Source organism: Macaca nemestrina, chromosome 4 (genome assembly GCF_043159975.1).
Source record: "Macaca nemestrina isolate mMacNem1 chromosome 4, mMacNem.hap1, whole genome shotgun sequence".
Taxonomy (NCBI): Eukaryota; Metazoa; Chordata; class Mammalia; order Primates; family Cercopithecidae; genus Macaca; species Macaca nemestrina.
Genome location: NC_092128.1, coordinates 137,777,801 through 137,801,752, shown reverse-complemented (window position 1 = coordinate 137,801,752; position 23,952 = coordinate 137,777,801).

Sequence of the window (23,952 nt, the reverse complement as noted above, 5' to 3'; positions counted from 1 at the left end):
CTGTTCTCTGAAATCGTGTCACAGAGTTACAGCTTTCCCCTCAAGAAGCCTTTCGCTAAGACAGTTCTTGTGGAATTGGCAAAGTGATATTTGTAAGCCCATAGAGGGCTATGGTGAAAAAGGAAATATCCTCAGATGAAATCTGGAAAGAAGCTTTCTGAGAAACTGCTTAGTGTTCTGTGAATTCATCTCACAGAGTTACATATGTATTTCGTGGACCTCTTTGCTAGCCTTATTTCTGTGGAATCTGAGAACAGATATTTCGGATCCCTTTGAAGACTATAGGGCCAAAGGAAATATCCTGCGATAACAAAGAGAAAGAAGCTTTCTGAGAAACTTCTTTGTGTTCTGTGAAATCATCTCACAGAATTACAGCTTTCCCCTCAAGAAGCCTTTCGCTAAGACAGTTCTTGTGGAATTGGCAAAGTGATATTTGGAAGCCCATAGAGGGCTATGGTGAAAAAGGAAATATCCTCAGATGAAATCTGGAAAGAAGCTTTCTGAGAAACTGCTTAGTGTTCTGTGAATTCATCTCACAGAGTTACATCTGTATTTCGTGGATATCTTTGCTAGCCTTATTTCTGTGGAATCTGAGAACAGATATTTCGGATCCCTTTGAAGACTATAGGGCCAAAGGAAATACCCTGCGATAACAAAGAGAAAGAAGCTTTCTGAGAAACTTCTTTCTGTTCTGTGAAATCATCTCACAGAGTTACAGCTTTCCCCTCAAGAAGCCTTTCGCTAAGACAGTTCTTGTGGAATTGGCAAAGTGATATTTGGAAGCCCATAGAGGGCTATGGTGAAAAAGGAAATATCCTCAGATGAAATCTGGAAAGAAGCTTTCTGGGAAACTGCTTAGTGTTCTGTGAATTCATCTCACAGAGTTACATCTGTATTTCGTGGATCTCTTTGCTAGCCTTATTTCTGTGGAATCTGAGAACAGATATTTCGGATCCCTTTGAAGACTATAGGGCCAAAGGAAATATCCTGCGATAACAAAGAGAAAGAAGCTTTCTGAGAAACTTCTTTGTGTTCTGTGAAATCATCTCACAGAATTACAGCTTTCCCCTCAAGAAGCCTTTCGCTAAGACAGTTCTTGTGGAATTGGCAAAGTGATATTTGGAAGCCCATAGAGGGCTATGGTGAAAAAGGAAATATCCTCAGATGAAATCTGGAAAGAAGCTTTCTGAGAAACTGCTTAGTGTTCTGTGAATTCATCTCACAGAGTTACATCTGTATTTCGTGGATCTCTTTGCTAGCCTTATTTCTGTGGAATCTGAGAACAGATATTTCGGATCCCTTTGAAGACTATAGGGCCAAAGCAAATATCCTGCGATAACAAAGAGAAAGAAGCTTTCTGAGAAACTTCTTTCTGTTCTGTGAAATCATCTCACAGAGTTACAGCTTTCCCCTCAAGAAGCCTTTCGCTAAGAGAGTTCTTGTGGAATTGGCAAAGTGATATTTGGAAGCCCATAGAGGGCTATGGTGAAAAAGGAAATATCCTCAGATGAAATCTGGAAAGAAGCTTTCTGAGAAACTGCTTAGTGTTCTGTGAATTCATCTCACAGAGTTACATCTGTATTTCGTGGATCTCTTTGCTAGCCTTATTTCTGTGGAATCTGAGAACAGATATTTCAGATCCCTTTGAAGACTATAGGGCCAAAGGAAATATCCTCCGATAACAAAGAGAAAGAAGCTTTCTGAGAAACTTCTTTGTGTTCTGTGAAATCATCTCACAGTGTTACAGCTTTCCCCTCAAGAACCCTTTAACTGAGACAGTTCTTGTGTAATTGGCAAAGAGATATTTGGAAGCCCATAGAGGGCTATGGTGAAAACGGAAATATCCTCAGATGAAATCTGGAAAGAAGCTTTCTGAGAAACTGCTTAGTGTTCTGTGAATTCATCTCACAGAGTTACATATGTATTTCGTGGATCTCTTTGCTAGCCTTATTTCTGTGGAATCTGAGAAAAGATATTTCGGATCCCTATGAAGACTATTGGGCCAAAGGAAATATCCTCCGATTACAAAGAGAAAGAAGCTTTCTGAGAAACTTCTTTGTGTTCTGTGAAATCATCTCACAGAGTTACAGCTTTCCCCTCAAGAAGCCTTTCGCTAAGACAGTTCTTGTGGAATTGGCAAAGTGATATTTGGAAGCCCATAGAGGGCTATGGTGAAAAAGGAAATATCCTCAGATGAAATCTGGAAAGAAGCTTTCTGAGAAACTGCTTAGTGTTCTGTGAATTCATCTCACAGAGTTACATCTGTATTTCGTGGATCTCTTTGCTAGCCTTATTTCTGTGGAATCTGAGAACAGATATTTCGGATCCCTTTGAAGACTATAGGGCCAAAGGAAATATCCTGCGATAACAAAGAGAAAGAAGCTTTCTGAGAAACTTCTTTGTGTTCTGTGAAATCATCTCACAGAGTTACAGCTTTCCCCTCAAGAAGCCTTTCGCTAAGACAGTTCTTGTGGAATTGGCAAAGTGATATTTGGAAGCCCATAGAGGGCTATGGTGAAAAAGGAAATATCCTCAGATGAAATCTGGAAAGAAGCTTTCTGGGAAACTGCTTAGTGTTCTGTGAATTCATCTCACAGAGTTACATCTGTATTTCGTGGATCTCTTTGCTAGCCTTATTTCTGTGGAATCTGAGAACAGATATTTCGGATCCCTTTGAAGACTATAGGGCCAAAGGAAATATCCTGCGATAACAAAGAGAAAGAAGCTTTCTGAGAAACTTCTTTGTGTTCTGTGAAATCATCTCACAGAATTACAGCTTTCCCCTCAAGAAGCCTTTCGCTAAGACAGTTCTTGTGGAATTGGCAAAGTGATATTGGGAAGCCCATAGAGGGCTATGGTGAAAAAGGAAATATCCTCAGATGAAATCTGGAAAGAAGCTTTCTGAGAAACTGCTTAGTGTTCTGTGAATTCATCTCACAGAGTTACATCTGTATTTCGTGGATCTCTTTGCTAGCCTTATTTCTGTGGAATCTGAGAACAGATATTTCGGATCCCTTTGAAGACTATAGGGCCAAAGCAAATATCCTGCGATAACAAAGAGAAAGAAGCTTTCTGAGAAACTTCTTTCTGTTCTGTGAAATCATCTCACAGAGTTACAGCTTTCCCCTCAAGAAGCCTTTCGCTAAGAGAGTTCTTGTGGAATTGGCAAAGTGATATTTGGAAGCCCATAGAGGGCTATGGTGAAAAAGGAAATATCCTCAGATGAAATCTGGAAAGAAGCTTTCTGAGAAACTGCTTAGTGTTCTGTGAATTCATCTCACAGAGTTACATCTGTATTTCGTGGATCTCTTTGCTAGCCTTATTTCTGTGGAATCTGAGAACAGATATTTCAGATCCCTTTGAAGACTATAGGGCCAAAGGAAATATCCTCCGATAACAAAGAGAAAGAAGCTTTCTGAGAAACTTCTTTGTGTTCTGTGAAATCATCTCACAGTGTTACAGCTTTCCCCTCAAGAACCCTTTAACTGAGACAGTTCTTGTGTAATTGGCAAAGAGATATTTGGAAGCCCATAGAGGGCTATGGTGAAAACGGAAATATCCTCAGATGAAATCTGGAAAGAAGCTTTCTGAGAAACTGCTTAGTGTTCTGTGAATTCATCTCACAGAGTTACATATGTATTTCGTGGATCTCTTTGCTAGCCTTATTTCTGTGGAATCTGAGAACAGATATTTCGGATCCCTTTGAAGACTATAGGGCCAAAGGAAATATCCTGCGATAACAAAGAGAAAGAAGCTTTCTGAGAAACTTCTTTGTGTTCTGTGAAATCATCTCACAGAGTTACAGCTTTCCCCTCAAGAAGCCTTTCGCTAAGACAGTTCTTGTGGAATTGGCAAAGTGATATTTGGAAGCCCATAGAGGGCTATGGTGAAAAAGGAAATATCCTCAGATGAAATCTGGAAAGAAGCTTTCTGGGAAACTGCTTAGTGTTCTGTGAATTCATCTCACAGAGTTACATCTGTATTTCGTGGATCTCTTTGCTAGCCTTATTTCTGTGGAATCTGAGAACAGATATTTCGGATCCCTTTGAAGACTATAGGGCCAAAGGAAATATCCTGCGATAACAAAGAGAAAGAAGCTTTCTGAGAAACTTCTTTGTGTTCTGTGAAATCATCTCACAGAATTACAGCTTTCCCCTCAAGAAGCCTTTCGCTAAGACAGTTCTTGTGGAATTGGCAAAGTGATATTTGGAAGCCCATAGAGGGCTATGGTGAAAAAGGAAATATCCTCAGATGATATCTGGAAAGAAGCTTTCTGAGAAACTGCTTAGTGTTCTGTGAATTCATCTCACAGAGTTACATCTGTATTTCGTGGATCTCTTTGCTAGCCTTATTTCTGTGGAATCTGAGAACAGATATTTCGGATCCCTTTGAAGACTATAGGGCCAAAGCAAATATCCTGCGATAACAAAGAGAAAGAAGCTTTCTGAGAAACTTCTTTCTGTTCTGTGAAATCATCTCACAGAGTTACAGCTTTCCCCTCAAGAAGCCTTTCGCTAAGACAGTTCTTGTAGAATTGGCAAAGTGATATTTGGAAGCCCATAGAGGGCTATGGTGAAAAAGGAAATATCCTCAGATGAAATCTGGAAAGAAGCTTTCTGAGAAACTGCTTAGTGTTCTGTGAATTCATCTCACAGAGTTACATCTGTATTTCGTGGATCTCTTTGCTAGCCTTATTTCTGTGGAATCTGAGAACAGATATTTCAGATCCCTATGAAGACTATAGGGCCAAAGGAAATATCCTCCGATAACAAAGAGAAAGAAGCTTTCTGAGAAACTTCTTTGTGTTCTGTGAAATCATCTCACAGTGTTACAGCTTTCCCCTCAAGAACCCTTTAACTGAGACAGTTCTTGTGTAATTGGCAAAGAGATATTTGGAAGCCCATAGAGGGCTATGGTGAAAACGGAAATATCCTCAGATGAAATCTGGAAATAAGCTTTCTGATAAACTGCTTAGTGTTCTGTGAATTCATCTCACAGAGTTACATATGTATTTCGTGGATCTCTTTGCTAGCCTTATTTCTGTGGAATCTGAGAACAGATATTTCGGATCCCTATGAAGACTATAGGGCCAAAGGAAATATCCTGCGATAACAAAGAGAAAGATGCTTTCTGAGAAACTTCTTTGTGTTCTGTGAAATCATCTCACAGAGTTACAGCTTTCCCCTCAAGAAGCCTTTAACTAAGACAGTTCTTGTGAAATTGGCAAAGAGATATTTGGAAGCCCATAGAGGGCTATGGTGAAAAAGGAAATATCCTCAGATGAAATCTGGAAAGAAGCTTTCTGAGAAACTGCTTAGTGTTCTGTGAATTCATCTCACAGAGTTACATATGTATTTCGTGGATCTCTTTGCTAGCCTTATTTCTGTGGAATCTGAGAAAAGATATTTCGGATCCCTATGAAGACTATAGGGCCAAAGGAAATATCCTCCGATAACAAAGAGAAAGAAGCTTTCTGAGAAACTTCTTTGTGTTCTGTGAAATCATCTCACAGAGTTACAGCTTTCCCCTCAAGAAGCCTTTCGCTAAGACAGTTCTTGTGGAATTGGCAAAGTGATATTTGGAAGCCCATGGAGGGCTATGGTGAAAAAGGAAATATCCTCAGATGAAATCTGGAAAGAAGCTTTCTGAGAAACTGCTTAGTGTTCTGTGAATTCATCTCACAGAGTTACATATGTATTTCGTGGATCTCTTTGCTAGCCTTATTTCTGTGGAATCTGAGAACAGATATTTCGGATCCCTTTGAAGACTATAGGGCCAAAGGAAATATCCTGCGATAACAAAGAGAAAGAAGCTTTCTGAGAAACTTCTTTGTGTTCTGTGAAATCATCTCACAGAGTTACAGCTTTCCCCTCAAGAAGCCTTTCGCTAAGACAGTTCTTGTGGAATTGGCAAAGTGATATTTGGAAGCCCATAGAGGGCTATGGTGAAAAAGGAAATATCCTCAGATGAAATCTGGAAAGAAGTTTTCTGAGAAACTGCTTAGTGTTCTGTGAATTCATCTCACAGAGTTACATCTGTATTTCGTGGATATCTTTGCTAGCCTTATATGTGTGGAATCTGAGAACAGATATTTCGGATCCCTTTGAAGACTATAGGGCCAAAGGAAATATCCTGCGATAACAAAGAGAAAGAAGCTTTCTGAGAAACTTCTTTGTGTTCTGTGAAATCATCTCACAGAGTTACAGCTTTCCCCTCAAGAAGCCTTTCGCTAAGACAGTTCTTGTGGAATTGGCAAAGTGATATTTGGAAGCCCATAGAGGGCTATGGTGAAAAAGGAAATATCCTCAGATGAAATCTGGAAAGAAGCTTTCTGAGAAACTGCTTAGTGTTCTGTTAATTCATCTCACAGAGTTACATCTGTATTTCGTGGATCTCTTTGCTAGCCTTATTTCTGTGGAATCTGAGAACAGATATTTCAGATCCCTTTGAAGACTATAGGGCCAAAGGAAATATCCTCCGATAACAAAGAGAAAGAAGCTTTCTGAGAAACTTCTTTGTGTTCTGTGAAATCATCTCACAGAGTTACAGCTTTCCCCTCAAGAACCCTTTAACTGAGACAGTTCTTGTGTAATTGGCAAAGAGATATTTGGAAGCCCATAGAGGGCTATGGTGAAAAAGGAAATATCCTCAGATGAAATCTGGAAAGAAGCTTTCTGAGAAACTGCTTAGTGTTCTGGGAATTCATCTCACAGAGTTACATATGTATTTCGTGGATCTCTTTGCTAGCCTTATTTCTGTGGAATCTGAGAAAAGATATTTCGGATCCCTATGAAGACTATTGGGCCAAAGGAAATATCCTGCGATAACAAAGAGAAAGAAGCTTTCTGAGAAACTTCTTTCTGTTCTCTGAAATCATGTCACAGAGTTACAGCTTTCCCCTCAAGAAGCCTTTCGCTAAGACAGTTCTTGTGGAATTGGCAAAGTGATATTTGTAAGCCCATAGAGGGCTATGGTGAAAAAGGAAATATCCTCAGATGAAATCTGGAAAGAAGCTTTCTGAGAAACTGCTTAGTGTTCTGTGAATTCATCTCACAGAGTTACATATGTATTTCGTGGATCTCTTTGCTAGCCTTATTTCTGTGGAATCTGAGAAAAGATATTTCGGATCCCTATGAAGACTATTGGGCCAAAGGAAATATCCTGCGATAACAAAGAGAAAGAAGCTTTCTGAGAAACTTCTTTCTGTTCTCTGAAATCATGTCACAGAGTTACAGCTTTCCCCTAAAGAAGCCTTTCGCTAAGACAGTTCTTGTGGAATTAGCAAAGTGATATTTGTAAGCCCATAGATGGCTATGGTGAAAAAGGAAATATCCTCAGATGAAATCTGGAAAGAAGCTTTCTGAGAAACTGCTTAGTGTTCTGTGAATTCATCTCACAGAGTTACATCTGTATTTCGTGGATCTCTTTGCTAGCCTTATTTCTGTGGAATCTGAGAACAGATATTTCGGATCCCTTTGAAGACTATAGGGCAAAAGGAAATATCCTGCGATAACAAAGAGAAAGATGCTTTCTGAGAAACTTCTTTGTGTTCTGTGAAATCATCTCACAGAATTACAGCTTTCCCCTCAAGAAGCCTTTCGCTAAGACAGTTCTTGTGAAATTGGCAAAGAGATATTTGGAAGCCCATAGAGGGCTATGGTGAAAAAGGAAATATCCTCAGATGAAATCTGGAAAGAAGCTTTCTGAGAAACTGCTTAGTATTCTGTGAATTCATCTCACAGAGTTACATCTGTATTTCGTGGATCTCTTTGCTAGCCTTATTTCTGTGGAATCTGAGAACAGATATTTCGGATCCCTTTGAAGACTATAGGGCCAAAGGAAATATCCTGCGATAACAAAGAGAAAGAAGCTTTCTGAGAAACTTCTTTGTGTTCTGTGAAATCATCTCACAGAGTTACAGCTTTCCCCTCAAGAAGCCTTTCGCTAAGACAGTTCTTGTGGAATTGGCAAAGTGATATTTGGAAGCCCATAGAGGGCTATGGTGAAAAAGGAAATATCCTCAGATGAAATCTGGAAAGAAGCTTTCTGAGAAACTGCTTAGTGTTCTGTTAATTCATCTCACAGAGTTACATATGTATTTCGTGGATCTCTTTGCTAGCCTTATTTCTGTGGAATCTGAGAACAGATATTTCAGATCCCTTTGAAGACTATAGGGCCAAAGGAAATATCCTCCGATAACAAAGAGAAAGAAGCTTTCTGAGAAACTTCTTTGTGTTCTGTGAAATCATCTCACAGAGTTACAGCTTTCCCCTCAAGAACCCTTTAACTGAGACAGTTCTTGTGTAATTGGCAAAGAGATATTTGGAAGCCCATAGAGGGCTATGGTGAAAAAGGAAATATCCTCAGATGAAATCTGGAAAGAAGCTTTCTGAGAAACTGCTTAGTGTTCTGTGAATTCATCTCACAGAGTTACATATGTATTTCGTGGATCTCTTTGCTAGCCTTATTTCTGTGGAATCTGAGAAAAGATATTTCGGATCCCTATGAAGACTATTGGGCCAAAGGAAATATCCTGCGATAACAAAGAGAAAGAAGCTTTCTGAGAAACTTCTTTCTGTTCTCTGAAATCATGTCACAGAGTTACAGCTTTCCCCTCAAGAAGCCTTTCGCTAAGACAGTTCTTGTGGAATTGGCAAAGTGATATTTGTAAGCCCATAGAGGGCTATGGTGAAAAAGGAAATATCCTCAGATGAAATCTGGAAAGAAGCTTTCTGAGAAACTGCTTAGTGTTCTGTGAATTCATCTCACAGAGTTACATATGTATTTCGTGGATCTCTTTGCTAGCCTTATTTCTGTGGAATCTGAGAAAAGATATTTCGGATCCCTATGAAGACTATTGGGCCAAAGGAAATATCCTGCGATAACAAAGAGAAAGAAGCTTTCTGAGAAACTTCTTTCTGTTCTCTGAAATCATGTCACAGAGTTACAGCTTTCCCCTAAAGAAGCCTTTCGCTAAGACAGTTCTTGTGGAATTAGCAAAGTGATATTTGTAAGCCCATAGAGGGCTATGGTGACAAAGGAAATATCCTCAGATGAAATCTGGAAAGAAGCTTTCTGAGAAACTGCTTAGTGTTCTGTGAATTCATCTCACAGAGTTACATCTGTATTTCGTGGATCTCTTTGCTAGCCTTATTTCTGAGGAATCTGAGAACAGATATTTCGGATCCCTTTGAAGACTATAGGGCCAAAGGAAATATCCTGCGATAACAAAGAGAAAGAAGCTTTCTGAGAAACTTCTTTGTGTTCTGTGAAATCATCTCACAGAGTTACAGCTTTCCCCTCAAGAAGCCTTTAACTAAGACAGTTCTTGTGAAATAGGCAAAGAGATATATGGAAGCCCATAGAGGGGTATGGTGAAAAAGGAAATATCCTCAGATGAAATCTGGAAAGAAGCTTTCTAAGAAACTGCTTAGTGTTCTGTGAATTCACCTCACAGAGTTACATCTGTATTTCGTGGATCTCTTTGCTAGCCTTATTTCTGTGGAATCTGAGAAAAGATATTTCGGATCCCTATGAAGACTATAGGGCCAAAGGAAATATCCTCCGATAACAAAGAGAAAGAAGCTTTCTGAGAAACTTCTTTGTGTTCTGTGAAATCATCTCACAGAGTTACAGCTTTCCCCTCAAGAAGCCTTTCGCTAAGACAGTTCTTGTGGAATTGACAAAGTGATATTTGGAAGCCCCTAGAGGGCTATGGTGAAAAAGGAAATATCCTCAGATGAAATCTGGAAAGAAGCTTTCTGAGAAACTGCTTAGTGTTCTGTGAATTCATCTCACAGAGTTACATCTGTATTTCGTGGATCTCTTTGCTAGCCTTATTTCTGTGGAATCTGAGAACAGATATTTCGGATCCCTTTGAAGACTATAGGGCCAAAGGAAATATCCTCCGATTACAAAGAGAAAGAAGCTTTCTGAGAAACTTCTTTGTGTTCTGTGAAATCATCTCACAGAGTTACAGCTTTCCCCTCAAGAACCCTTTAACTGAGACAGTTCTTGTGTAATTGGCAAAGAGATATTTGGAAGCCCATAGAGGGCTATGGTGAAAAAGGAAATATCCTCAGATGAAATCTGGAAAGAAGCTTTCTGAGAAACTGCTTTGTGTTCTGTGAATTCATCTCACAGAGTTACATATGTATTTCGTGGATCTCTTTGCTAGCCTTATTTCTGTGGAATCTGAGAAAAGATATTTCGGATCCCTATGAAGACTATAGGGCCAAAGGAAATATCCTCCGATAACAAAGAGAAATAAGCTTTCTGAGAAACTTCTTTGTGTTCTGTGAAATCATCTCACAGAGTTACAGCTTTCCCCTCAAGAAGCCTTTCGCTAAGACAGTTCTTGTGGATTTGGCAAAGTGATATTTGGAAGCCCATAGAGGGCTATGGTGAAAAAGGAAATATCCTCAGATGAAATCTGGAAAGAAGCTTTCTGAGAAACTGCTTAGTGTTCTGTGAATTCATCTCACAGAGTTACATCTGTATTTCGTGGATCTCTTTGCTAGCCTTATTTCTGTGGAATCTGAAAACAGATATTTCGGATCCCTTTAAAGACTATAGGGCCAAAGGAAATATCCTGCGATAACAAAGAGAAAGAAGCTTTCTTAGAAACTTCTTTCTGTTCTCTGAAATCATGTCACAGAGTTACAGCTTTCCCCTCAAGAAGCCTTTCGCTAAGACAGTTCTTGTGGAATTGGCAAAGTGATATTTGGAAGCCCATAGAGGGCTATGGTGAAAAAGGAAATATCCTCAGATGAAATCTGGAAAGAAGATTTCTGAGAAACTGCTTAGTGTTCTGTGAATTCATCTCACAGAGTTACATCTGTATTTCGTGGATCTCTTTGCTAGCCTTATTTCTGTGGAATATGAAAACAGATATTTCGGATCCCTTTGAAGACTATAGGGCCAAAGGAAATATCCTGCGATAACAAAGAGAAAGAAGCTTTCTGAAAAACTTCTTTCTGTTCTCTGAAATCATGTCACAGAGTTACAGCTTTCCCCTCAAGAAGCCTTTCGCTAAGACAGTTCTTGTGGAATTGGCAAAGTGATATTTGTAAGCCCATAGAGGGCTATGGTGAAAAAGGAAATATCCTCAGATGAAATCTGGAAAGAAGCTTTCTGAGAAACTGCTTAGTGTTCTGTGAATTCATCTCACAGAGTTACATATGTATTTCGTGGATCTCTTTGCTAGCCTTATTTCTGTGGAATCTGAGAAAAGATATTTCGGATCCCTATGAAGACTATTGGGCCAAAGGAAATATCCTGCGATAACAAAGAGAAAGAAGCTTTCTGAGAAACTTCTTTCTGTTCTCTGAAATCATGTCACAGAGTTACAGCTTTCCCCTAAAGAAGCCTTTCGCTAAGACAGTTCTTGTGGAATTAGCAAAGTGATATTTGTAAGCCCATAGAGGGCTATGGTGACAAAGGAAATATCCTCAGATGAAATCTGGAAAGAAGCTTTCTGAGAAACTGCTTAGTGTTCTGTGAATTCATCTCACAGAGTTACATCTGTATTTCGTGGATCTCTTTGCTAGCCTTATTTCTGAGGAATCTGAGAACAGATATTTCGGATCCCTTTGAAGACTATAGGGCCAAAGGAAATATCCTGCGATAACAAAGAGAAAGAAGCTTTCTGAGAAACTTCTTTGTGTTCTGTGAAATCATCTCACAGAGTTACAGCTTTCCCCTCAAGAAGCCTTTAACTAAGACAGTTCTTGTGAAATAGGCAAAGAGATATATGGAAGCCCATAGAGGGGTATGGTGAAAAAGGAAATATCCTCAGATGAAATCTGGAAAGAAGCTTTCTAAGAAACTGCTTAGTGTTCTGTGAATTCACCTCACAGAGTTACATCTGTATTTCGTGGATCTCTTTGCTAGCCTTATTTCTGTGGAATCTGAGAAAAGATATTTCGGATCCCTATGAAGACTATAGGGCCAAAGGAAATATCCTCCGATAACAAAGAGAAAGAAGCTTTCTGAGAAACTTCTTTGTGTTCTGTGAAATCATCTCACAGAGTTACAGCTTTCCCCTCAAGAAGCCTTTCGCTAAGACAGTTCTTGTGGAATTGACAAAGTGATATTTGGAAGCCCCTAGAGGGCTATGGTGAAAAAGGAAATATCCTCAGATGAAATCTGGAAAGAAGCTTTCTGAGAAACTGCTTAGTGTTCTGTGAATTCATCTCACAGAGTTACATCTGTATTTCGTGGATCTCTTTGCTAGCCTTATTTCTGTGGAATCTGAGAACAGATATTTCGGATCCCTTTGAAGACTATAGGGCCAAAGGAAATATCCTCCGATTACAAAGAGAAAGAAGCTTTCTGAGAAACTTCTTTGTGTTCTGTGAAATCATCTCACAGAGTTACAGCTTTCCCCTCAAGAACCCTTTAACTGAGACAGTTCTTGTGTAATTGGCAAAGAGATATTTGGAAGCCCATAGAGGGCTATGGTGAAAAAGGAAATATCCTCAGATGAAATCTGGAAAGAAGCTTTCTGAGAAACTGCTTTGTGTTCTGTGAATTCATCTCACAGAGTTACATATGTATTTCGTGGATCTCTTTGCTAGCCTTATTTCTGTGGAATCTGAGAAAAGATATTTCGGATCCCTATGAAGACTATAGGGCCAAAGGAAATATCCTCCGATAACAAAGAGAAATAAGCTTTCTGAGAAACTTCTTTGTGTTCTGTGAAATCATCTCACAGAGTTACAGCTTTCCCCTCAAGAAGCCTTTCGCTAAGACAGTTCTTGTGGATTTGGCAAAGTGATATTTGGAAGCCCATAGAGGGCTATGGTGAAAAAGGAAATATCCTCAGATGAAATCTGGAAAGAAGCTTTCTGAGAAACTGCTTAGTGTTCTGTGAATTCATCTCACAGAGTTACATCTGTATTTCGTGGATCTCTTTGCTAGCCTTATTTCTGTGGAATCTGAAAACAGATATTTCGGATCCCTTTAAAGACTATAGGGCCAAAGGAAATATCCTGCGATAACAAAGAGAAAGAAGCTTTCTTAGAAACTTCTTTCTGTTCTCTGAAATCATGTCACAGAGTTACAGCTTTCCCCTCAAGAAGCCTTTCGCTAAGACAGTTCTTGTGGAATTGGCAAAGTGATATTTGTAAGCCCATAGAGGGCTATGGTGAAAAAGGAAATATCCTCAGATGATATCTGGAAAGAAGCTTTCTGAGAAACTGCTTCGTGTTCTGTTAATTCATCTCACAGAGTTACATCTGTATTTCGTGGATCTCTTTGCTAGCCTTATTTCTGTGTAATCTGAGAACAGATATTTCGGATCCCTTTGAAGACTATAGGGCCAAAGGAAATATCCTCCAATAACAAAGAGAAAGAAGCTTTCTGAGAAACTTCTTTGTGTTCTGTGAAATCATCTCACAGAGTTACCGCTTTCCCCTCAAGAAGCCTTTCGCTAGGACAGTTCTTGTGGAATTGGCAAAGAGATATTAGGAAGCCCATAGAGGGCTATGGTGACAAAGGAAATATCCTCAGATGAAATCTGGAAAGAAGCTTTCTGAGAAACTGCTTAGTGTTCTGTGAATTCATCTCACAGAGTTACATCTGTATTTCGTGGATCTCTTTGCTAGCCTTATTTCTGTGGAATCTGAGAAGAGATATTTCGGATCCCTTTGAAGACTATAGGGCCAAAGGAAATATCCTCCGATAACAAAGAGAAAGAAGCTTTCTGAGAAACTTCTTTGTGTTCTGTGAAATCATCTCACAGAGTTACAGCTTTCCCCTCAAGAACCTTTTAACTGAGACAGTTCTTGTGTAATTGGCGAAGAGATATTTGGAAGCCCATAGAAGGCTATGGTGAAAAAGGAAATATCCTCAGATGAAATCTGGAAAGAAGCTTTCTGAGAAACTGCTTAGTGTTCTGTGAATTCATCTCACAGATTTACATATGTATTTCGTGGATCTCTTTGCTAGCCTTATTTCTGTGGAATCTGAGAAAAGATATTTCGGATCCCTATGAAGACTATAGGGCCAAAGGAAATATCCTCCGATAACAAAGAGAAAGAAGTTTTCTGAGAAACTTCTTTGTGTTCTGTGAAATCATCTCACAGAGTTACAGCTTTCCCCTCAAGAAGCCTTTCGCTAGGACAGTTCTTGTGGAATTGGCAAAGTGATATTTGGAAGCCCATAGAGGGTTATGGTGAAAAAGGAAATATCCTCAGATGAAATCTGGAAAGAAGCTTTCTGAGAAACTGCTTAGTGTTCTGTGAATTCATCTCACAGAGTTACATCTGTATTTCGTGGATATCTTTGCTAGCCTTATTTCTGTGGAATCTGAGTACAGATATTTCGGATCCCTTTGAAGACTATAGGGCCAAAGGAAATATCCTGCGATAACAAAGAGAAAGAAGCTTTCTGAGAAACTTCTTTGTGTTCTGTGAAATCATCTCACAGAGTTACAGCTTTCCCCTCAAGAAGCCTTTCGCTAAGACAGTTCTTGTGGAATTGGCAAAGTGATATTTGGAAGCCCATAGAGGGCTATGGTGAAAAAGGAAATATCCTCAGATGAAATCTGGAAAGAAGCTTTCTGAGAAACTGCTTAGTGTTCTGTGAATTCATCTCACAGAGTTACATCTGTATTTCGTGGATCTCTTTGCTAGCCTTATGTCTGTGGAATCTGAGAACAGATATTTCGGATCCCTTTGAAGACTATAGGGCCAAAGGAAATATCCTCCGATAAAAAAGAGAAAGAAGCTTTCTGAGAAACTTCTTTGTGTTCTGTGAAATCATCTCACAGAGTTACAGCTTTCCCCTCAAGAACCTTTTAACTGAGACAGTTCTTGTGTAATTGGCAAAGAGATATTTGGAAGCCCATAGAGGGCTATGGTGAAAAAGGAAATATCCTCAGATGAAATCTGGAAAGAAGCTTTCTGAGAAACTGCTTAGTGTTCTGTGAATTCATCTCACAGAGTTACATATGTCTTTCGTGGATCTCTTTGCTAGCCTTATTTCTGTGGAATCTGAGAAAAGATATTTCGGATCCCTATGAAGACTATAGGGCCAAAGGAAATATCCTCCGATAACAAAGAGAAAGAAGCTTTCTGAGAAACTTCTTTGTGTTCTGTGAAATCATCTCACAGAGTTACAGCTTTCCCCTCAAGAAGCCTTTCGCTAAGACAGTTCTTGTGGAATTGGCAAAGTGATATTTGGAAGCCCATAGAGGGCTATGGTGAAAAAGGAAATATCCTCAGATGAAATCTGGAAAGAAGCTTTCTGAGAAACTGCTTAGTGTTCTGTGAATTCATCTCACAGAGTTACATCTGTATTTCGTGGATCTCTTTGCTAGCCTTATTTCTGTGGAAGCTGAAAACAGATATTTCGGATCCCTTTGAAGACTATAGGGCCAAAGGAAATATCCTGCGATAACAAAGAGAAAGAAGCTTTCGGAGAAACTTCTTTCTGTTCTCTGAAATCATGTCACAGAGTTACAGCTTTCCCCTCAAGAAGCCTTTCGCTAAGACAGTTCTTGTGGAATTGGCAAAGTGATATTTGTAAGCCCATAGAGGGCTATGGTGAAAAAGGAAATATCCTCAGATGATATCTGGAAAGAAGCTTTCTGAGAAACTACTTAGGGTTCTGTTAATTCATCTCACAGAGTTACATCTGTATTTCGTGGATCTCTTTGCTAGCCTTATTTCTGTGTAATCTGAGAACAGATATTTCGGATCCCTTTGAAGACTATAGCGCCAAAGGAAATATCCTCCGATAACAAAGAGAAAGAAGCTTTCTGAGAAACTTCTTTGTGTTCTGTGAAATCATCTCACAGAGTTACCGCTCTCCCCTCAAGAAGCCTTTCGCTAGGACAGTTCTTGTGTAATTGGCAAAGAGATATTTGGAAGCCCATAGAGGGCTATGGTGACAAAGGAAATATCCTCAGATGAAATCTGGAAAGAAGCTTTCTGAGAAACTGCTTAGTGTTCTGTGAATTCATCTCACAGAGTTACATCTGTATTTCGTGGATCTCTTTGCTAGTCTTATTTCTGTGGAATCTGAGAACAGATATTTCGGATCCCTTTGAAGACTATAGGGCCAAAGGAAATATCCTGCGATAACAAAGAGAAAGAAGCTTTCTGAGAAACTTCTTTGTGTTCTGTGAAATCATCTCACAGAGTTACAGCTTTCCCCTCAAGAAGCCTTTCGCTAAGACAGTTCTTGTGGAATTGGCAAAGTGATATTTGTAAGCCCATAGAGGGCTATGGTGAAAAAGGAAATATCCTCAGATGAAATCTGGAAAGAAGATTTCTGAGAAACTGCTTAGTGTTCTGTGAATTCATCTCACAGAGTTACATCTGTATTTCGTGGATCTCTTTGCTAGCCTTATTTCTGTGGAATCTGAAAACAGATATTTCGGATCCCTTTGAAGACTATAGGGCCAAAGGAAATATCCTGCGATAACAAAGAGAAAGAAGCTTTCTGAGAAACTTCTTTGTGTTCTGTGAAATCATCTCACAGAGTTACAGCTTTCCCCTCAAGAAGCCTTTCGCTAAGACAGTTCTTGTGGAATTGGCAAAGTGATATTTGTAAGCCCATAGAGGGCTATGGTGAAAAAGGAAATATCCTCAGATGAAATCTGGAAAGAAGATTTCTGAGAAACTGCTTAGTGTTCTGTGAATTCATCTCACAGAGTTACATCTGTATTTCGTGGATCTCTTTGCTAGCCTTATTTCTGTGGAATCTGAAAACAGATATTTCGGATCCCTTTGAAGACTATAGGGCCAAAGGAAATATCCTGCGATAACAAAGAGAAAGAAGCTTTCTGAGAAACTTCTTTCTGTTCTCTGAAATCATGTCACAGAGTTACAGCTTTCCCCTCAAGAAGCCTTTCGCTAAGACAGTTCTTGTGGAATTGGCAAAGTGATATTTGTAAGCCCATAGAGGGCTATGGTGAAAAAGGAAATATCCTCAGATGAAATCTGGAAAGAAGCTTTCTGAGAAACTGCTTAGTGTTCTGTGAATTCATCTCACAGAGTTACATCTGTATTTCGTGGATCTCTTTGCTAGCCTTATTTCTGTGTAATCTGAGAACAGATATTTCGGATCCCTTTGAAGACTATAGGGCCAAAGGAAATATCCTCCGATAACAAAGAGAAAGAAGCTTTCTGAGAAACTTCTTTGTGTTCTGTGAAATCATCTCACAGAGTTACCGCTTTCCCCTCAAGAAGACTTTCGCTAGGGCAGTTCTTGTGTAATTGGCAAAGAGATATTTGGAAGCCCATAGAGGGCTATGGTGACAAAGGAAATATCCTCAGATGAAATCTGGAAAGAAGCTTTCTGAGAAACTGCTTAGTGTTCTGTGAATTCATCTCACAGAGTTACATCTGTATTTCGTGGATCTCTTTGCTAGCTTTATTTCTGTGGAATCTGAGAACAGATATTTCGGATCCCTTTGAAGACTATAGGGCCAAAGGAAATATCCTGCGATAACAAAGAGAAAGAAGCTTTCTGAGAAACTTCTTTGTGTTCTGTGAAATCATCTCACAGAATTACAGCTTTCCCCTCAAGAAGCCTTTCGCTAAGACAGTTCTTCTGGAATTGGCAAAGTGATATTTGGAAGCCCATAGAGGGCTATGGTGAAAAAGGAAATATCCTCAGATGAAATCTGGAAAGAAGCTTTCTGAGAAACTGCTTAGTGTTCTGTGAATTCATCTCACAGAGTTACATCTGTATTTCGTGGATCTCTTTGCTAGCCTTATTTCTGTGGAAGCTGAAAACAGATATTTCGGATCCCTTTGAAGACTATAGGGCCAAAGGAAATATCCTGCGATAACAAAGAGAAAGAAGCTTTCGGAGAAACTTCTTTCTGTTCTCTGAAATCATGTCACAGAGTTACAGCTTTCCCCTCAAGAAGCCTTTCGCTAAGACAGTTCTTGTGGAATTGGCAAAGTGATATTTGTAAGCCCATAGAGGGCTATGGTGAAAAAGGAAATATCCTCAGATGATATCTGGAAAGAAGCTTTCTGAGAAACTGCTTAGTGTTCTGTTAATTCATCTCACAGAGTTACATCTGTATTTCGTGGATCTCTTTGCTAGCCTTATTTCTGTGTAATCTGAGAACAGATATTTCGGATCCCTTTGAAGACTATAGGGCCAAAGGAAATATCCTCCGATAACAAAGAGAAAGAAGCTTTCTGAGAAACTTCTTTGTGTTCTGTGAAATCATCTCACAGAGTTACCGCTCTCCCCTCAAGAAGCCTTTCGCTAGGACAGTTCTTGTGTAATTGGCAAAGAGATATTTGGAAGCCCATAGAGGGCTATGGTGACAAAGGAAATATCCTCAGATGAAATCTGGAAAGAAGCTTTCTGAGAAACTGCTTAGTGTTCTGTGAATTCATCTCACAGAGTTACATCTGTATTTCGTGGATCTCTTTGCTAGTCTTATTTCTGTGGAATCTGAGAACAGATATTTCGGATCCCTTTGAAGACTATAGGGCCAAAGGAAATATCCTGCGATAACAAAGAGAAAGAAGCTTTCTGAGAAACTTCTTTGTGTTCTGTGAAATCATCTCACAGAGTTACAGCTTTCCCCTCAAGAAGCCTTTCGCTAAGACAGTTCTTGTGGAATTGGCAAAGTGATATTTGTAAGCCCATAGAAGGCTATGGTGAAAAAGGAAATATCCTCAGATGAAATCTGGAAAGAAGATTTCTGAGAAACTGCTCATTGTTCTGTGAATTCATCTCACAGAGTTACATCTGTATTTCGTGGATCTCTTTGCTAGCCTTATTTCTGTGGAATCTGAGAACAGATATTTCGGATCCCTTTGAAGACTATAGGGCCAAAGGAAATATCCTGCGATAACAAAGAGAAAGAAGCTTTCTGAGAAACTTCTTTCTGTTCTCTGAAATCATGTCACAGAGTTACAGCTTTCCCCTCAAGAAGCCTTTCGCTAAGACAGTTCTTGTGGAATTGGCAAAGTGATATTTGTAAGCCCATAGAGGGCTATGGTGAAAAAGGAAATATCCTCAGATGAAATCTGGAAAGAAGCTTTCTGAGAAACTGCTTAGTGTTCTGTGAATTCATCTCACAGAGTTACATCTGTATTTCGTGGATCTGTTTGCTAGCCTTATTTCTGTGTAATCTGAGAACAGATATTTCGGATCCCTTTGAAGACTATAGGGCCAAAGGAAATATCCTCCGATAACAAAGAGAAAGAAGCTTTCTGAGAAACTTCTTTGTGTTCTGTGAAATCATCTCACAGAGTTACCGCTTTCCCCTCAAGAAGCCTTTCGCTAGGGCAGTTCTTGTGTAATTGGCAAAGAGATATTTGGAAGCCCTTGGAGGGCTATGGTGACAAAGGAAATATCCTCAGATGAAATCTGGAAAGAAGCTTTCTGAGAAACTGCTTAGTGTTCTGTGAATTCATCTCACAGAGTTACATCTGTATTTCGTGGATCTCTTTGCTAGCCTTATTTCTGTGGAATCTGAGAACAGATATTTCGGATCCCTTTGAAGACTATAGGGCCAAAGGAAATATCCTGCGATAACAAAGAGAAAGAAGCTTTCTGAGAAACTTCTTTGTGTTCTGTGAAATCATCTCACAGAATTACAGCTTTCCCCTCAAGAAGCCTTTCGCTAAGACAGTTCTTCTGGAATTGGCAAAGTGATATTTGGAAGCCCATAGAGGGCTATGGTGAAAAAGGAAATATCCTCAGATGAAATCTGGAAAGAAGCTTTCTGAGAAACTGCTTAGTGTTCTGTGAATTCATCTCACAGAGTTACATCTGTATTTCGTGGATCTCTTTGCTAGCCTTATTTCTGTGGAATCTGAGAACAGATATTTCGGATCCCTTTGAAGACTATAGGGCCAAAGGAAATATCCTGCGATAACAAAGAGAAAGAAGCTTTCTGAGAAACTTCTTTCTGTTCTGTGAAATCATCTCACAGAGTTACAGCTTTCCCCTCAAGAAGCCTTGCGCTAAGACAGTTCTTGTGGAATTGGCAAAGTGATATTTGGAAGCCCATAGAGGGCTATGGTGAAAAAGGAAATATCCTCAGATGATATCTGGAAAGAAGCTTTCTGAGAAACTGCTTAGTGTTCTGTGAATTCATCTCACAGAGTTACATTTGTATTTCGTGGATCTCTTTGCTAGCCTTATTTCTGTGGAATCTGAGAACAGATATTTCGGATCCCTTTGAAGACTATAGGGCCAAAGGAAATATCCTCCGATAACAAAGAGAAAGAAGCTTTCTGAGAAACTTCTTTGTGTTCTGTGAAATCATCTCACAGAGTTACAGCTTTCCCCTCAAGAACCCTTTAACTGAGACAGTTCTTGTGTAATTGGCAAAGAGATATTTGGAAGCCCATAGAGGGCTATGGTGAAAAAGGAAATATCCTCAGATGAAATCTGGAAAGAAGCTTTCTGAGAAACTGCTTAGTGTTCTGTGAATTCATCTCACAGAGTTACATCTGTATTTCGTGGATCTCTTTGCTAGCCTTATTTCTGTGGAATCTGAGAACAGATATTTCGGATCCCTTTGAAGACTATAGGGCCAAAGGAAATATCCTGCGATAACAAAGAGAAAGAAGCTTTCTGAGAAACTTCTTTGTGTTCTGTGAAATCATCTCACAGAATTACAGCTTTCCCCTCAAGAAGCCTTTCGCTAAGAGAGTTCTTGTGGAATTGGCAAAGTGATATTTGGAAGCCCATAGAGGGCTATGGTGACAAAGGAAATATCCTCAGATGAAATCTGGAAAGAAGCTTTCTGAGAAACTGCTTAGTGTTCTGTGAATTCATCTCACAGATTTACATCTGTATTTCGTGGATATTATTGCTAGCCTTATTTCTGTGGAATCTGAGAACAGATATTTCGGATCCCTTTGAAGACTATAGGGCCAAAGGAAATATCCTGCGATAACAAAGAGAAAGACGCTTTCTGAGAAACTTCTTTGTGTTCTGTGAAATCATCTCACAGAGTTACCGCTCTCCCCTCAAGAAGCCTTTCGATAGGACAGTTCTTGTATAATTGGCAAAGAGATATTTGGAAGCCCATAGAGGGCTATGGTGACAAAGGAAATATCCTCAGATGAAATCTGGAAAGAAGCTTTCTGAGAAACTGCTTAGTGTTCTGTGAATTCATCTCACAGAGTTACATCTGTATTTCGTGGATCTCTTTGCTAGTCTTATTTCTGTGGAATCTGAGAACAGATATTTCGGATCCCTTTGAAGACTATAGGGCCAAAGGAAATATCCTGCGATAACAAAGAGAAAGAAGCTTTCTGAGAAACTTCTTTGTGTTCTGTGAAATCATCTCACAGAGTTACAGCTTTCCCCTCAAGAAGCCTTTCGCTAAGACAGTTCTTGTGGAATTGGCAAAGTGATATTTGGAAGCCCATAGAGGGCTATGGTAAAAAAGGAAATATCCTCAGATGAAATCTGGAAAGAAGCTTTCTGAGAAACTGCTTAGTGTTCTGTGAATTCATCTCACAGAGTTACATCTGTATTTCGTGGATCTCTTTGCTAGCCTTATTTCTGTGTAATCTGAGAACAGATATTTCGGATCCCTTTAAAGACTATAGGGCCAAAGGAAATATCCTCCGATAACAAATAGAAAGAAGCTTTCTGAGAAACTTCTTTGTGTTCTGTGAAATCATCTCACAGAGTTACCGCTTTCCCCTCAAGAAGCCTTTCGCTAGGACAGTTCTTGTGTAATTGGCAAAGAGATATTTGGAAGCCCATAGAGGGCTATGGTGACAAACGAAATATCCTCAGATGAAATCTGGAAAGAAGCTTTCTGAGAAACTGCTTAGTGTTCTGTGAATTCATCTCACAGAGTTACATCTGTATTTCGTGGATCTCTTTGCTAGCCTTATTTCTGTGGAATCTGAGAACAGATATTTCGGATCCCTTTGAAGACTATAGGGCCAAAGGAAATATCCTGCGATAACAAAGAGAAAGAAGCTTTCTGAGAAACTTCTTTGTGTTCTGTGAAATCATCTCACAGAATTACAGCTTTCCCCTCAAGAAGCCTTTCGCTAAGACAGTTCTTGTGGAATTGGCAAAGTGATATTTGGAAGCCCATAGAGGGCTATGCTGAAAAAGGAAATATCCTCAGATGAAATCTGGAAAGAAGCTTTCTGAGAAACTGCTTAGTGTTCTGTGAATTCATCTCACAGAGTTACATCTGTATTTCGTGGATCTCTTTGCTAGCCTTATTTCTGTGGAATCTGAGAACAGATATTTCGGATCCCTTTGAAGACTATAGGGCCAAAGGAAATATCCTGCGATAACAAAGAGAAAGAAGCTTTCTGAGAAACTTCTTTCTGTTCTGTGAAATCATCTCACAGAGTTACAGCTTTCCCCTCAAGAACCCTTTAACTGAGACAGTTCTTGTGTAATTGGCAAAGAGATATTTGGAAGCCCATAGAGGGCTATGGTGAAAAAGGAAATATCCTCAGATGAAATCTGGAAAGAAGCTTTCTGAGAAACTGCTTAGTGTTCGGTGAATTCATCTCACAGAGTTACATCTGTATTTCCTGGATCTCTTTGCTAGCCTTATTTCTGTGGAATCTGAGAACAGATATTTCGGATCCCTTTGAAGACTATAGGGCCAAAGGAAATATCCTGCGATAACAAAGAGAAAGAAGCTTTCTGAGAAACTTCTTTGTGTTCTGTGAAATCATCTCACAGAATTACAGCTTTCCCCTCAAGAAGCCTTTCGCTAAGACAGTTCTTGTGGAATTGGCAAAGTGATATTAGGAAGCCCATAGAGGGCTATGGTGAAAAAGGAAATATCCTCAGATGAAATCTGGAAAGAAGCTTTCTGAGAAACTGCTTAGTATTCTGTGAATTCATCTCACAGAGTTACATCTGTATTTCGTGGATCTCTTTGCTAGCCTTATTTCTCTGGAATCTGAGAACAGATATTTCGGATCCCTTTGAAGACTGTAGGGCCAAAGGAAATATCCTCAGATAACAAAGAGAAAGAAGCTTTCTGAGAAACTTCTTTGTGTTCTGTGAAATCATCTCACAGAGTTACAGCTTTCCCCTCAAGAACCCTTTAACTGAGACAGTTCTTGTGTAATTGGCAAAGAGATATTTGGAAGCCCATAGAAGGCTATGGTGAAAAAGGAAATATCCTCAGATGAAATCTGGAAAGAAGCTTTCTGAGAAACTGCTTAGTGTTCTGTGAATTCATCTCACAGAGTTACATCTGTATTTCGTGGATCTCTTTGCTAGCCTTATTTCTGTGGAATCTGAGAAAAGATATTTCGGATCCCTATGAAGACTATAGGGCCAAAGGAAATATCCTCCGATAACAAAGAGAAAGAAGCTTTCTGAGAAACTTCTTTGTGTTCTGTGAAATCATCTCACAGAGTTACAGCTTTCCCCTCAAGAAGCCTTTCGGTAAGACAGTTCTTGTGGAATTGGCAAAGTGATATTTGGAAGCCCATAGAGGGCTATGGTGAAAAAGGAAATATCCTCAGATGAAATCTGGAAAGAAGCTTTCTGAGAAACTGCTTAGTGTTCTGTGAATTCATCTCACAGAGTTACATCTGTATTTCGTGGATCTCTTTGCTAGCCTTATTTCTGTGGAATCTGAGAACAGATATTTCGGATCCCTTTGAAGACTATAGGGCCAAAGGAAATATCCTGCGATAACAAAGAGAAAGAAGCTTTCTGAGAAACTTCTTTGTGTTCTGTGAAATCATCTCACAGAGTTACAGCTTTCCCCTCAAGAAGCCTTTAACTGAGACAGTTCTTGTGTAATTGGCAAAGAGATATTTGGAAGCCCATAGAGGGCTATGGTGAAAAAGGAAATATCCTCAGATGAAATCTGGAAAGAAGCTTTCTGAGAAACTGCTTAGTGTTCTGTGAATTCATCTCACAGAGTTACATATGTATTTCGTGGATCTCTTTGCTAGCCTTATTTCTGTGGAATCTGAGAAAAGATATTTCGGATCCCTATGAAGACTATAG